Genomic DNA, 15,090 nt, shown 5'->3' with positions numbered 1-15,090 from the left:
ACTCATCCAGAGAAATGGATTTCTCTCCTTCATTCCCTCACTTTTGGAACTGGAGTGGGGGAGGAAAATCTAGGATAAAATCTTTTGTTTGGCCATAGGATCATAGCTTTCAAGTTGGAAAGGATCTTAAAGGTTACCAACCACAACATTCCATTTTATTAAGAAAACTGAAGCACAACAAGGTTGACTTCCCCAGGATCACACAGCTAGTGTCTGAGAAGAGATATAAACCCAGTCTTTTTGACTCAAAGGCCGGTACCCTATTCACTATCCCATGCTGCCTCAATTAGTCTAAAGTCCCGGTTTTCATCTATCCAAAAAATGTTGTTGGGGGGTTGGGGAGGTTGCATCGGGGGGAAGATGGTGAGGACAGGACAAATTCCTAAAGTCAGTAAGCACTGAGTGTCAGAGATAAATATTTCTACTTTTTAATCCCCAAACACCTCAATTCCCTTGCCTTGTTCAGTGAACAGGAGACTATTCTCCTTATTACCCCAAACAAAAATCTTGATCTGGTGTCTACCCTCTCCACAAGTGCCAAGAACATTCAAAGTGTGTGTTTCACCAGATGACACTCCCCTCCTTACTCCATAAATTCCAGGGGCTCCCTATTTCCTCTACTTGGCATTCAAAGACACCTCACACTGGTTCCGGCCTTCCTCTTCTTGGTCATTTCTCCCCTCTTTGCACTTAACTTTCATCTCCTGTCTTGAGGAATTAACACCAGCTACTCCCCAAAGCTAGAATGTGCTAGCTCCTCATCATTGCCATGAGTGCAGCTGTCTCACAACTGCTGCCTCCATTCTAAACAAGCAACTCAAGTAGTGACTCCTTCGAATATCATTAACTGATTCCCATTGTTAGAGACTTCCTTCCCAATCACTCTATTCTGTACACATCCTGTATTCTTCAACTACCAACCTGCACTAGGCACCCTGAGTAAAATCTCCTTGAAAGCATGGACCCAGTTCACCTTTGAATTTGTATTCTCAGCTCCAAACAGTGCCTGCTACCTCATAAGGGCTTAATGTCTATTTATGGATTAATCCATTTCATATACCATATTCTTCAAAAATTTTCTCTTAATCAGTCCATTCATTCCTACAGTTACCACTAAAGTCCTGGGTCTCAAACAAAGCACCAATAAACAAGCATTTTCTAAATGCCGATCGGCCAAGCACTATTAGGTGCTGGACATATAAATTCAAAAGTGAAAATAGCCATTCAGTTGGTGAGATCCACATTCAGATAAGATATATATACAAAATAAATACAAAGTGACTAGGGGTGGGCAGGAACTAGTAAAACTAGAGTGATATTTGAGTAAAGCTTCGCAGGGAGCTACAAGTGGAGATAAGGAAAGTATTCCAAGCATGGGGGACAGACAGTGCCAAGAAGAAAGGGAATATCATATACAAGGAGTATCAATCAAGCTTGTCTGGATCTGGGGGAGTGGAGGGAGATATAAATGTATAATCAGTCTGAATGGAAGGCTAGAGCCAAATTGTGAAGGGCTTTAAATACCAGGAGTGTGTTATTTTCTCCTAGAGGAAAGAGGGCACCCCAAAAGTTTCTTGAGCAGGTTAGTGACATGATCAGGCCTGTGCTTTAGAATAACAATGTGACAGTTGTATGGACACCAGATTATAAAGAGAAGAGAAACTGGATGCTGGAAGATATAATCCACGGATGATAAGGATGTAGACTAAGGCAGTAAGGCTGTGAGAAAAGGCAAAAGATGTAAGATGCTAGGAGTCAGGCTTGACTACTTAAGTAAAGGTTTCTATCTAAATTCCTAAAAACGTGTAAAACAAGTTACTACTTTGGAAATAAAAATTGTACTGCTTTTAAAAAGTGCAGTAACTGACACTTTCAACTTTCTTTTTAGTCTTGCACAAAACTACTTTAAACACTACAATCCCCAGTTTCCATTCTTTTTTTTCCCCTTTTAAATGCATACTGGCTATCAAAGTGGTTCCTATATTTAACTTTCCATTACTAACGGAGAGATAATTATGAATAACTCAAACATGGTTGGCCAAGAATAATTTATGTTCATAGGTGAAAGGCCCTAAATGGCTTATTTTTTTTTTCTAGATGGGGGATGGAACTATAAAGAATAAACATGCTGGGGCAGCTAGATGGCACAGTGGATAGAGCAATGGCCTTGGATTCAGAAGGGCCTGAGTTCAAATCCAGCCTCAGACACTTGACACTTACTAGCTGTGTGACCCTGGGCAAGTCACTTAACCCTCATTGCCCTGCAAAAAAAAGAATAAACATGCTTAAGTAGATAAATGTTTACATGAAATTAAGAATTTGCCAGCAAGAAATGGTTCTATAGAAAAGAGAATACGCCACTTCAAGCATTTTGTTTTACTCAACTAAAAATACAAACCAGTATTTTTTTTTAAATTTTAAGCTCTAACACCAGGTTATACAATTGGATAGAAAATTATTCAATCTAGTGGTACTTTGTGTATCTTAACATATTTTTGCAAGACACAGCAAGATGACATAGTAGGTCGAGGATGACACAGCAGGCCTCAGAGTTAAGACCTGGGTTCAAGTCCTGCCTCAGACACATATGGCTAAGCAATACAGCAAGTGATTTGACCTTTCAGTGCTGCAGACAACTAAAAAAGCCTAAAAGGCTGATCACTGTATCTGCACTAATAAACACGGTTTAGGAATCAGTTTTATTTAACATAGTAGATAATCTTTAAAATGTGAGGAAACTTAAGTAAATTAAGAAATGAGGAAGCCAGAAAGGTTAAGAGACCTGCCTCTAAGATGAGTGGGGGATATCTAAAAAGCATGTTTTCCAGCATTTATTTTTTATACTAGCTTTTCCAACAACATATTATGTATAAGACTGAAAGATGTCAATAACTGTAGGGTATTCTTCAAGAAAGTGGTCAACCTAGAAATCCACTTAGAAACAGAAGCAGGGCAGAACTGTAGAAAATAAATAACACTTAGTCAGGAGTCCTGGATTTGAATCAAGGAAACATTATTAGTCTGCCTCACAAAGGGTTTGTCTGTTAAGTTGTTATATTACTATTATTATTTAATGCAATCCTTTCTCCCTTAAGTAACTTCTACCTTAACCTACTGCCTTTCTCAGAAGTCACAAATTATAATAAAATTAAGCATTACACGCTCATACTCATCTGAAAAGACTGCCTTTTCATACATTAGCATGTTTGTGAACCTCTATCTAGCAAAAGTCTAGGACTTGGGATAGTACCAGATCAGCAGCTGTTACAATAGAACTCAAAAAAAGGGAAAATAACAAGATTAATTCTCATCTTATTTTAAGAATGCACACAATGTCAATGCCAGCTAATTCTATTCTCCACGGTATATGGAAGGATTCACTGTGTGGTTAGTTGAATGTGTTACAATACCAAGCATTATGGTGCACAGTAACATAAAAGCATCCTCTCCAAAACTTGCTTCTGACATACAAATTAATCATCCTACTCCACATACTCCGAACTTTTTAGTTTGGTAATGATAAACATTTTCTTGTCTGGGTGGCAACCTAGACAAATTGCCTTATGATCAGTTCTTTGACCATTCAACAACTCAAGTCATTAATTCTTACTTTAAACTCCTTCCAGAGACAGACTATTCAAAAAGCCATCAATAAGTTTACAATACCACAACATGAGGAAAAAAGCCATTCATAACCAGGTAATACTAAAGTGCACCGATTCTGAGAGAATACCATTCTCACAAAATTTGAACAATATCCAACAAACATCTGAGCCCTTATCTTGAGCAAGGGACCTGCTCTCAGAGAGTTTACAAACTGAAGTCAGCGTTGGGGGGAGGGAGGGGAAGGAGTAAGATCTCTACAGACAGGAAGCAATGTTCATGGAAGGTAAGGTTACACGATTGCCCAGATGAAGAGGATTTAAACTTTCAAACTCCGTCATTTCTATATAGCCTCCAGGGGCAGAGAAAAAAAGAAAAGAGACCCTATCTTCAAGGGGTCAGGGAGAGGGGATGTGAACCTTCCACACAGACTGGGCCAAAAGACACACAAGCAAAGTGCTACAATAATACAGAGGCAGAGCTGATTTGTAGTTTGAAAGAGACAAGGAAGGAACAAGATTGGTCATGGAAGTTGTATCTGAACTGGTACTTGAAAGATCAGTAGGATTTCAACAGGTGGGCAGAACATGCTAGGCAGAAAGAATAATAGGAATAATGGCTGGGAGGAAAAAGTATAGCTAAAGCAGAGTGTGATGGGTAGAGTAGTAGGAGTTAAATCTAGAATTAGGATCAACTTAGGATTTGTGGGTCTAATGCAGGAGTTCTTAACCCAGAGTCCATGAACTTTTAAAAACTATATATTTTGTATTTCAATATAATTGGCTTCCTTTGTAATCCTATGTATTTTATTTTATCCATCTAAAAACATTATTTAAGAAGTGGTTCACAGATTTCACCAGAGAGCCAAGAGGGTCTAAAACACATAAAAAAGGGTTAAGAACCTCTGGTCTAAAATTCAAGATAGAATTTGAGCTGGGTGTGCTAAGTAAAGAGAGGTCCTGAAGATTATCTAATCAAAGGAACACCATAATCCAAGAGAAAAATGGAGAGAAGTATGACATAATTTTGATGGACCCAAGTATTTAGCCTCTTTTTTATGAAATGGCTAACAACAACAGCTGGCATTTATACAGTGTTTCCTACCTGCCAGATACTGAGCCAAGGGCTTTACAAATATTAACCCATTTATCCTCACACCACCCTAGTAACTGCTTTTACTATCCCTATTTTACAGTAGAGGAAACTGAGGCAGAAATCAAATGACTTGCCTAGGATCACCCTGAGTCTGGACTGGAACTCAGGGCCTCCTGACTCCAGGCCCAGGGCTCTATCCATCACCAGTCATCTTGACTTTTATCCTGCCCTTACACTTCAATGACCGGAGGAGAGAGAGGCTGCAAGGCCTTTCTGAAGCTCTGCCTCACTTAAATCCAATTCACATACAAGTCAAAACATCACCCTTGTGACCTGTGGGTCCTCCTCTTGGAGAATGAAGGACTAACATAGTATCAGAGTTAGAGCTAAAGGGGGCTTAGAGGTTATCTCGTATAATCTCTTCCTTTTCAGATAAAGAAACTTGGGTCCAGTGAAGTTAAATGACAAAAAGAGAGGGATATGGTATGGGAAATTGGCATTATTCCAGAACAGCATTTCAGAGAATAAACATAAAACACTACAGAGAACAACAGCAAATACCCAGAGTCCAAACTGAAGTATCTGAAATAGTCTATGTAATGGGAAGATACAATTGCTTGTTTACAAATATCACATTGTGCTAGTTATGCCAAACTCCAGATCCATGATGGTTCAGAGTTCTAACTATCAATACAAGAAGGACATCTACTGTCCAGATTATAACGAGCAGTTGGAACAGTATATACCTCTGGGACAAACACTATGAAATGGGCCCGGAATTAAAGAGGAAAGAGATAAGCAGGATTGTAATTGGGAAACTGCAAACAACTTCAAACAAAGGCCCATCTTTTTATCAATAGACTTCAAGTGATGCCACACAACTCCATGACTTTAGATCACTACCTTAGAAGTATTAAAGTTGCAGGTCATCCAAAGAGTAAAGAGGAGGCATGTGGTGAGGGTAAGCAGCAGCATATTACCAAGGAATCCTGAGGGAGCATTAGTGTAAATTGTAAAGGGTGTCAGCACTGACTGGAAGGGAAGAGGCAGGTCAATCAATCAACAAGAAGTCATGAAGCACTTTAGTGATGTGGCAGGCACCATGCCAAGTGCAGGGGATAAAACTGAGGAATAACCCGGTGGAAGCAACCCAAGAGTCAAGGGAGCTACAGGAAGGCCCCATCACATCAGTTCAACCTCTCCAAAAGGATTTACCAAAACACTGGGACAAGAGTTACACAGGCTGAGAAGGTGGAGGTAGGGAGGGATTTCAATCTTCACTATAAAAGGAAGTACTCACATGGATAAAAGTTCACAGATCCACATGCAGTAATAAAGGCTCGGTGCAATTACAATTTAATACAAATCTGCTCCTAAGAAAATGATAGAAAGACTCTGGGGGGGTGTCAGGTGCCAATTAAAAATTAAAATAATAAACTTAAAGGCAAATTTTAAACAAAAATAATTTAAATTAAGTTAAAGTAGCATTGCATCTCAAAACTACCAACTGTCTATCTTGATCCAAAGCTGACACCTCTTCTCTTGTCTTTCCCCAAACCACTATATCCTTATTAAGTTACAAATAATCCCCAACCTACAACTAAATTAGTTGTCTGGGTGAAAAAATGTTTAGCTGTTAATCCTAAACACATTTGTGCAGAATGGTAAGTGCTGAAGAAAGTAAAAACTGAGAATACATGGGTAATTTTCAGATAGAAATTCTGATACTAAAAAAAAAAAACTTTGCTGCCATGTTAGTTATAGATCCTTTGATCCATTTTCTAGTTTAGGAATTTTTAGTAACTATGACAATCATTGATAGAACCCAGAAATATGGATTCTAGTTTTAAGCAGTTACTATACTATAGACACAAAACTTCCTCACATTCCTGCTATCCTTCAATTGTAGCAATTTGCTCAAAAATCCTTACAAGTCAACTTAAAAACTACAAGGTCCGTTACACAGGACACTTTTCAAAGGCCAGGTTTAATTTATTTGCTTTTACTTTAAAATATAACGAACACTTGTGAGTCTATGCAAATATGAAGATTTAGTTGATTTTATACCTAATCTTTGCTTTTAAAAAGTTAACCACAGATTCAAGATTTAAGTAGAAAGAGCATTACTGGTTTTTCTTTCTTCATAGCTGAGATTGATTCAAGTCTCAGTAAGATGCCATTTTGAAGTTTCCCAGAAAGAAATTCAAATTGGTTTGAAGATTTAGAATAAGGTCAGGAATGCATAGTAAATGCAGAAATGCAGATTAGTCAATACATTTTTCTAAGATTCCTCAAAAGCCACATTTTGTACCATAAATATACCAAGTTCCTGAAGAGTACCATTTCAAAATGGAAGCCTACCACTCGTTACTTCAAAAAGTGTAAATATTTTTACTTTTTTTTTTAAAGAAAGCTGCCTACAAGCACAGTGCTAGCATTATAGCAAATAAATTTCTTTCTTTTTGAAAGAATGCTACAGATTTCCTGATTTCCTTCCTTGTCTAAATTCTGAGAGGTCACAAATTTTATGAAACTAGGCAGTAAGACTCAGAACTCAGTATCTGCCTTAACAAAACTGAACTAACACTTAGAAAAAGAGGCTATATTTTCAAATTCAGTCAAGGCGTGGGTGAATGGGCATGGGGGTGAGGATGTGTTTTAGGTGGTTACTACATTTAAAGTATATTTTAAATAACAGAAAATTTGGCATTTTTGAAATGGTAAAACATTCAAGGGATGTCTGTGTTTCAACTGTTTTTGATCCAAAGCTGACAAGAGAACCACTTCAGCTACCCCTTGCAGATGTTTCACTTTTGGTACCTAATACTTATTAAACCTCCTTTAAAGAGCCCAAGACCCAAAATGCTGTTGCCAAAAGAACTGTAAGTTAGTTTTATCAAAATGCTACCACATTAGAGTTGAGATAGTCTAGAAAGGCCTAAACCTAATGGAGCTACAGATAGGTAGTTTTAGTTTCAATCTTCCTCAGAAAAACAATGTAACAAGATTCAGTCTCCTGAAATGTGAGCTATTAACAGTTGCCATGTCACATTAACCCACTGCTAATATACTATGTACGACCAGTCTTTGGAATATAAATAATTCTAATATAGATCACAGAAAACCAGTCTCTCCAAAACTCATCAGTTTAAAAATCTTAAGTTATCCTATCCTCACTCACTGTAACCAAAGTATCTCCTATTTCTTTTTAATTCTCAGACAAACCCAAACAACCTAATGATGGCACGGTAAGCAGAAAAAAGAAGCTATCACTCGGATTCAAGGGAGGGGGTAAAGAGGAGGGGGGAGAAGATTGATAGGTTTTGAGATTCCCCTTACCTGACTCAGGTGTTAGAAGAAAAGGGGATAAAGTTCCCTGGCAATGGTGTTTAAAGCTGCCTTTCAGTCATATGACAAGCAGCTTTGTTTCAGGAGTGTTTCCCTTTTTTGCTTTTCTTTGTATTCCCAAGCCCCGGCACACGGTAGGCACTTTACTCAGTGCCAGGGCTTTACTTTAAAAAGGTCCACAGAGGGACCTGGCACATAGTAGGCACTTACTAAGTGCTAGCTGGCTTGACTACTATAAAAAGCAAAGTCTAGAAAAGGACCTGAAAGATACACACAGTAGGCATTCACCAAGTGCCAGTTGACTTGTCTACGATAAAGCAAAGTCTAGAAAGGGAACTGAAAGATAGATACGCACAGTAGGCACTCACCAAGTGCCAGTTGACTGGTCTAAAGTCCAGAAAGATACCCAAAAGATCAGCACACAGTAGGCACTTACTGAGTGCCGGTTGGCTTGTCTGCTACAAAGCAAAGTCCGGAAAGGGGCCTGAAGGATCGGCACACAGTAGGCGCTTCAGCCCCGGATGGGCAGCAGAGGCTCCGAGTGCACCTAGGCCTACAAGTGTCCGGCTCGCAGGGAGGGAGGGGCGTGGGGGGGGAGAAGAGGGGGCGGCACGTGTGTGTGTGTGTGTGTGTGTGTGTGTGTGTGTGTGTGTGTGTTCGCGCGCGCGCGTGTACGTGGGGACGCGCGGGTGTCGCGGAGGACGAGACGAGGCGGGGGCCGCCCTCCTTTCCAGAGTAACTCAGCCCGCCGGGCCCCCGACGCTGACAACGTGCGTGGCGCGGCGGGCCCCCCTCCTTCCCGGGCCGGGGGCGGCGGCGCGGCCCGGCCCAGGCCCGGGCCCGGAGCTCCAGCCCCCGGGCCTTCCCGCCGGGCCCCGAGAGGAGGAGGAGCGGGCCGGGCCCCGGGGCCTCCCCGCCCGCCCGTCCGCCGACCTCCCTCCGCGGCCCGGGAAGAGGCGCCTCCTATGGCCACGGGACATCCACCCCTTCCCGTTCCCCTCCCCCAGCCCGCGTCCGCGTTCCGGAGCTGACGCGGCGGGCGACTCGCCGGGGCCCCGCTCCGGCCGGGCTCACCTCAGGCGGCTCCGGGGGCGCTGGACACAGGCAGACTCCTGGGTCCCGGGCTCTCCCTCTCCTCGTCCCTCTTCCCTGCCTTCTCTCTCTCTTTCTCTCTCCACTCTCTCGCCTCTCGCTCGGTCGCTCGCTCCCTCTCTCCTCTCTCTCTCTCCTCTCCTCTCTCTCTCTCTCTCCCCCTCTTCTTCGGTTAACTCCGCTTGTTTCTCGACAAAATGGCGCCGGAGGTCGCGCGCTCACGTCGCGGCCTTTCCCCTCCCCGTTTCCATTTCACCATTCGCTGCCTGCACGGGGCGGGAGGTCCTGGACCTGGACCAATCACGGCTCCAGATCTGTGACTTATATCCAATCAGCGACTCGGGATCGCGGATTTAAACCAATCACATGCTATCACTCGAGGAAAGTAAGGAAGAAGCCCGGCTCTTTCTACCAACTACCAATCCAAACTAATTCTTCGCGGACCTTGGCCAATGGCCGCTCACCCGTCCCTAGGGAACTGGAGTCGCCGCTCGCGCCTGCGCTCGTGAATCGAGCCAATCAGAGTGCGCCTATGCTTCGATTTGGGGCTTCGCGGACATCCCGCCTGCTCTCGAGAGGTTCGGCCAATAGGATTGCGGCACTGCAACCCCGAGCAACAATAAATGAGGGGGGGGGGGGAAGCGGGCGGGATATGGGGAGAATAAAGTGACCATAGGCGGGAATTTCTTCTGCACCAACAGCACTTTTCTCTCTTCACTTCTTTCAAAAGTAACACTGCTCAAGTGACCCCTTCAAGACACTAGAATGATAGTCTGGATTTCCCTCTTCCTCTTCTCCTCTTGGAGTGATGAGAGACATCCCCAGTTCCAAGCAACCACATTACGAGTACCTTCTTTCGACAGTTCTCGCCCAACACACACCTCCGGACTACATTTCCCATAGTGCAACGCCACCTCGGGCGGGGGCGGGTTGAGGAATTCATACTTGTGCGTTGCATTCTAGGACATGTAGTTTCCTCAGAGGTTAAAAGTTGTAGGGGGAGTAGTCCTCGGAGCGAAGCATGCTGGTAGCTGTGGTCTGTTGTGCTTTACACCTGGCCTTTAAAGAGAAAGAATTCGGGCTTCCGGAGTTTTCCTTGGACCTACCCGGGTCTTCCCCGTCTCCAGTCTAGGTGGGTTGGATGACCTTATAATGTGACCCCAGGACTGCGAGCGGTAGAAGGGACCTTGCAGATCAGCTGATCAAAGCCTCTTGTTTTCCAAAAGAGGAAACCGAGGTTCATAGAGATCTGCCCAGATTCCCCCGGAGTGGGAAGGGACCTTTTGAATATGGAAAGTTAAAACTGGGGAGGGCTGCGGACACCCCCTAAATCCAGTTCAGTTCAACAAGTCCGTCCCTCCCACTTTTTTTTTTTTAAACAGATGAGGTGACCTGTTCAGGTTTACACAGCTGCGAGTGGCCAGAGTTAGTATTTAGACTCAGACCCTCTGACGTCAAACCGAAGACTCTTTTCCGTGACTCTACCGTTCCCTGGGTGAGCCCCAGGTCTTCCATCCCCCTGCAAAACCGGCGTTCCGATGAGTAGTTGTTGTGAGACGGTGTTCACCAAACGTTTCTGTCCCCGAGAAGGAAGTGTCAGAGAAATAACTCCTACCCTGACATCATTAATAGTAGATGCTAGGGTCGTTGTAGGCATCCATCCCCAGGCTATTATGCAAGGAACAGTTCTGAGTACAGAGTGTTCTGTCTCCTCCCCAACACCTCACTCCAAAAGTCCTTTTCCCGCAAAGTCCAGGTACAATCTCTTCATTATACATCTTCACTGGGGAAAATTCTTGCTTTCAACCCCGTCTTCCCTCCCTCCCCCTTTGTGTTATAAACAAGTCTTTTGCTTGGAAACAAGAATAAGAGATGGCATTTATATAGTGCTCTGAGATGTGCAAAACACTTTACCGATATTATCTCATTTGATCCTCATAACAACCCTGAGAAGTAGATGCTGTTATCTCCATTTTACGGATGAGAAAACTGAGGCAGAGATCGGTGAAGTGATTTGACCAGGGTCACATGGCTAGGGATATGCCTGCGGCTGGATTTCAACTCAGGTCTTCCAGACTCCCGGTCCGGTGTTCTATAAACTATACAGTGAGCCAGATATACAAACCTTTCAGAAGTAGGGAAGGCTAATTAGCAGATTGATTAATGGACAACTGCTCATAGTTCTATGGTACACAATCATTGTTCAAACAAATATTTATCAAGTACTTACTATGACTCTTTGATGTCTCATCATGGGGTGGAGGCAAGAGTCAGTCCACAAGTATTTATTAAACACGTCCTATGCTTTAGACATTATGCTAAGTGTTGAGGATACAAACAAAGGTAGAAACAGTCCCTGGTCCCAAGGAGCTTCCATTCCAGTGGGGGAGAGACAATGTGTAAAGAACTAGATACATAAAACTTATGTAGAGAGTAAATGGAATGTAATCTCAGAGGAAGAGATACTATCAGCTTGGAGGGTGGGCAAAAGCCCCCTGCAAAAGGTGGGATCTGAGCTATCTGGAAGAAAGCAAGGGAAGATAAGAGGCAGCCCTTAGGAGAGCAATCCAGGCATGGGCAAAAGCCAGACAGTCCTTTCTAAAGCACAGCAAGTGGCTTAGTGGAGCTAGCTCAGCAGCTGCATGAAGCCAACTGCAAGTATCAGAAGCCTGCAAAAATAACAAGATGCCAGTTTGTTATTCTTGTTGTTTAGTTGATTGGTTGCATCTGACTCTTCATGACCCCATTGGGGGTTTTCTTGACAAAAATACTAGAGTGGTTTGCCATTTCTTCTTCCAGCTCATTTTCCACATGTAGAAATTGAGGCAGTGTTAAGTGACTTGCTCAGGGTCACAGAGCTAGTACCTGAGGCTGGCTATGAACTCAGGTCCTGAACTCCAGGGCTAGTGCACTATCTGCTGTACCACCAAACTACCCCTCATTGTACCATCTTGATGCCAGTTTGTAAAGGGCTTTAAATGGCAGAACGTGACCCTGAGCCCTTGGGAGCTAGACCAATGAATGGAACACAAGTTGTAGGAAACTCTACCAAGAGGCAGAAGCTTCCAGTTTGAGCCTTGGGATGGACAGTATTTGTTGTCCAAAGACCAGTCTAGCTCAGTAGGATAAAGCTCATCCCCTGAGTTCTTGATCCTTCCGCCCATCCTATAAGCTAATTTCCCAGTGGGTGTCTTACCCTATGACTGGACGGTGAACTCCAAGAAAACAGAAACCTCATGGAATCTCAACTTTATCTCCCCCAACAACTAGCATCCTGTTGTGCACACAGTAGGTGTTCAATAAATATCTGTTGGATGAATGGGTGGGTGGATAGATAGATGGATAAATTAAACAGTAGAAAGGATAAGACACATTTGTTTAACAAAGATTTAAGTAACTAATATAGACAAGATTGTGTAGGGGAAGGAGACCTAGAAGAATAAGGCAAGGTTCCTGTCTTCAGGGAACACACAGTTTGGTAGAGTTTGGAGAATAATCCAATGTGGCAGATGTTGACCAAGGCTGGATCCCCTTTATAAAAGCAAAAGAATAAATTACAATGACTATAACAGAAAGGCGAGATAAGTTTCAGTGGGAAAAGGACCTAAACTATGACAAGAATTCACAGGAAGGCAGACGAGCCTAAGAAGTCTTCATAGAGAAGATGGCATCTGGGCTGGGTACATTGGTGGGCCCTTGAAGAATGGGAAGGATTTTAGCAAGAAGAGATAAAAATTCTCACCAATGCAATGGCACAGAAGAGTTCCAGGGAACTCGTGATGGAAGAGGATCTCCAAATCCAGGGGAAAAAAAAAAAGAACTGCGGAGTATAGATGTTAAATGAACCATACTATTTCTTTTGTTTTTGATGCTGTTGTTTTTTTTCTATTTTGAGGTTTTCCATCATTGCTGTGATGTTTTTTCTCTTATAACATGACTAATTCAGAAATAGGATTAATGTTATTATGTGTGTGTGTATATATATATATAAAACCTATATCAGATTACCTGCTGTCTAGGGGAGGGGGGAGGGAGGGGAGGGAGGGAGAAAAGTCTGAAATTGTAAAGCTTGTATAAACAAAAGTTGAGAACTATCTTTACATGTAATGGGAAAAAAAATAAAATACTTTATTAATTTAAAAAAAAAGAAGAGATAGAAATGAGAAGGAAAGAGGGGTGAGGGGCTGAAAGACATGGGTGAGGGGCTGAAAGACATGAGCAAAGTCCCAGAGGCAGGAGAGAGTGAGATGCATTGAGAGAACCTAGTAGTCCCACAGCTATGGATACAAGCAACTCTGTTCCAGCAAAAAATGAAGTAGGCAAGAGAATAAGAGTAGCCACCATTTCTAGAATGCATTAAGATTGCAAAGTGCTCTACATATGTTTTCTCATTTGATCCTCATGCCAATGGGGGGGAATGGGGGGGCCCACGGTGGTGGGGGGAGTGCTGTGATCATGCCCATTTTACAGATGAAGAAAATTAGTCACATTGAAGTTAAGTGACTCATCCAAGCTCACTCATTTAAAGTGTCGGAGGCAGCATTCAAATTCATGTCTCCAGGACTCCAAATCCACAATCCCATTCACTTTGCCCCCCATCTGCTTATAATAAGCATCATAAAAGAGGTATAGGCATCCTCAATCAGAATGCGGAGCATAATCTGGAATCAGCTGAACTAAGACCCCAGACTTTGATTCTGTCAGTATATTCAAAATATTGGCTGAAGTTGGATCCCTTTTATATGGGAACTGGAAATTCAAGAAGTTTAAACACAATCACTAACTGGACACTAAAGACTAATGGTGGGTAGGAGAATCCAATGCAAACAAACATAACTGAGCTGGCAACAGGAGAGCAAGCAGGCTGCCAATGTTCTTTCCCAAACTCCAGACTTTGTACTGTTTCTCTTTACCAGTGACAGATGGATATCTTGAGTCCTCCAAGGATAGGGATAGCATCATGCACTATATAACAATGGATATCAAGAGCTCACATCTATAGAGCTTTACTCTGGACCTCCAAATGGTGGAATAGATGATGCAAGTATTATTACACTGTAGAAACATTCAAAACATTTTGAGTTCAACTGAAAATATCAAGAAATAATATTTTCTCTAGGCTAAAACTCTTAGCAGAATTTTCTCTTTAGGAAAGTAGATAGAACAAAAGTAAAGGAAAATTTCTTGGGGAAACAAATTAAGAGTAATAATCCATCTTAACCCCATTGATCTAGATAGGGTAGCTACTGGCTCCATGCCTGGTCACCTAGGGCCAGTATCCTCTTTTCCATTTCAGAACTGATATATTTATTACAGGAAAGAAGCCCTTGCAGTTCTTGAAGGAAGTGGTTAAGGAGAGTATTTGGGGGGGGGGGGGCAGTTGGTAGTGCTGCTGTGGATAAAGCACTGGCCCTGGATTCAGGAGGATCTAAATTCTAATCTAGCCTCAGACACTTGACACTTTCTAGCTGTATGACCCTGGGCAAGTCACTTAACCCTCATTGCCATGAAAAAAAAAATAGAGTATTATCTCCAATTTATCCTGTATAGAGTAGTTTGCATATTGACTCCCTCCTTACACAGGGAGCTCCTGGAGGGCAGTGACCATTTTTTGCTTTTCTTTGTGTCTCCAGCACTTAGCATAATGTCTGGCTAGTAATATTTATTATTAATAATAATAAGTGCCTTTTTCTAGAGCTTGCTGTGTGTCAGGCACTATAAAATACCTTATCAATATTAATTTATTTGATCCACACAACAACTCTGAGAAGTTGGTGCTATTATTATCCATGTTTTACAGTTGAGAAAACTGAGGCAGAGGTTAAATGCTTTACCCAGAGTCATACGGTATCTGAGACCATATTTGAACTCAAGTCTTCCTGATTTGAGGCCCAACATCCTATCCACTGTACCACAGAGCCTCAGAAAAGTAAAGTGATTGGCCTATGATCA

At 42.4% G+C, this 15,090-nt stretch overlaps 1 protein-coding gene across 9 annotated transcripts in view; it reads right to left on the bottom strand.

The window, feature by feature from the left end:
• The window catches only part of CNOT1 (CCR4-NOT transcription complex subunit 1), a 98,130-nt gene extending 88,780 nt beyond the window's left edge, over positions 1–9,350 (bottom strand). For all 9 annotated transcript variants that reach the window (XM_043981414.1, XM_043981418.1, XM_043981416.1 and 6 more), the window contains exon 1: positions 9,121–9,350. The gene's annotated coding sequence lies outside the window, so the exon portion shown is untranslated. The remainder of the gene's footprint in view (positions 1–9,120) is intronic.
• Between the last annotated feature and the right edge of the window lie 5,740 nt (positions 9,351–15,090).

The sequence above is a fragment of the Dromiciops gliroides genome, chromosome 2, assembly GCF_019393635.1.
Source record: "Dromiciops gliroides isolate mDroGli1 chromosome 2, mDroGli1.pri, whole genome shotgun sequence".
NCBI lineage: Eukaryota > Metazoa > Chordata > Mammalia > Microbiotheria > Microbiotheriidae > Dromiciops > Dromiciops gliroides.
This window is presented reverse-complemented; position numbering and strand designations above follow the sequence as displayed.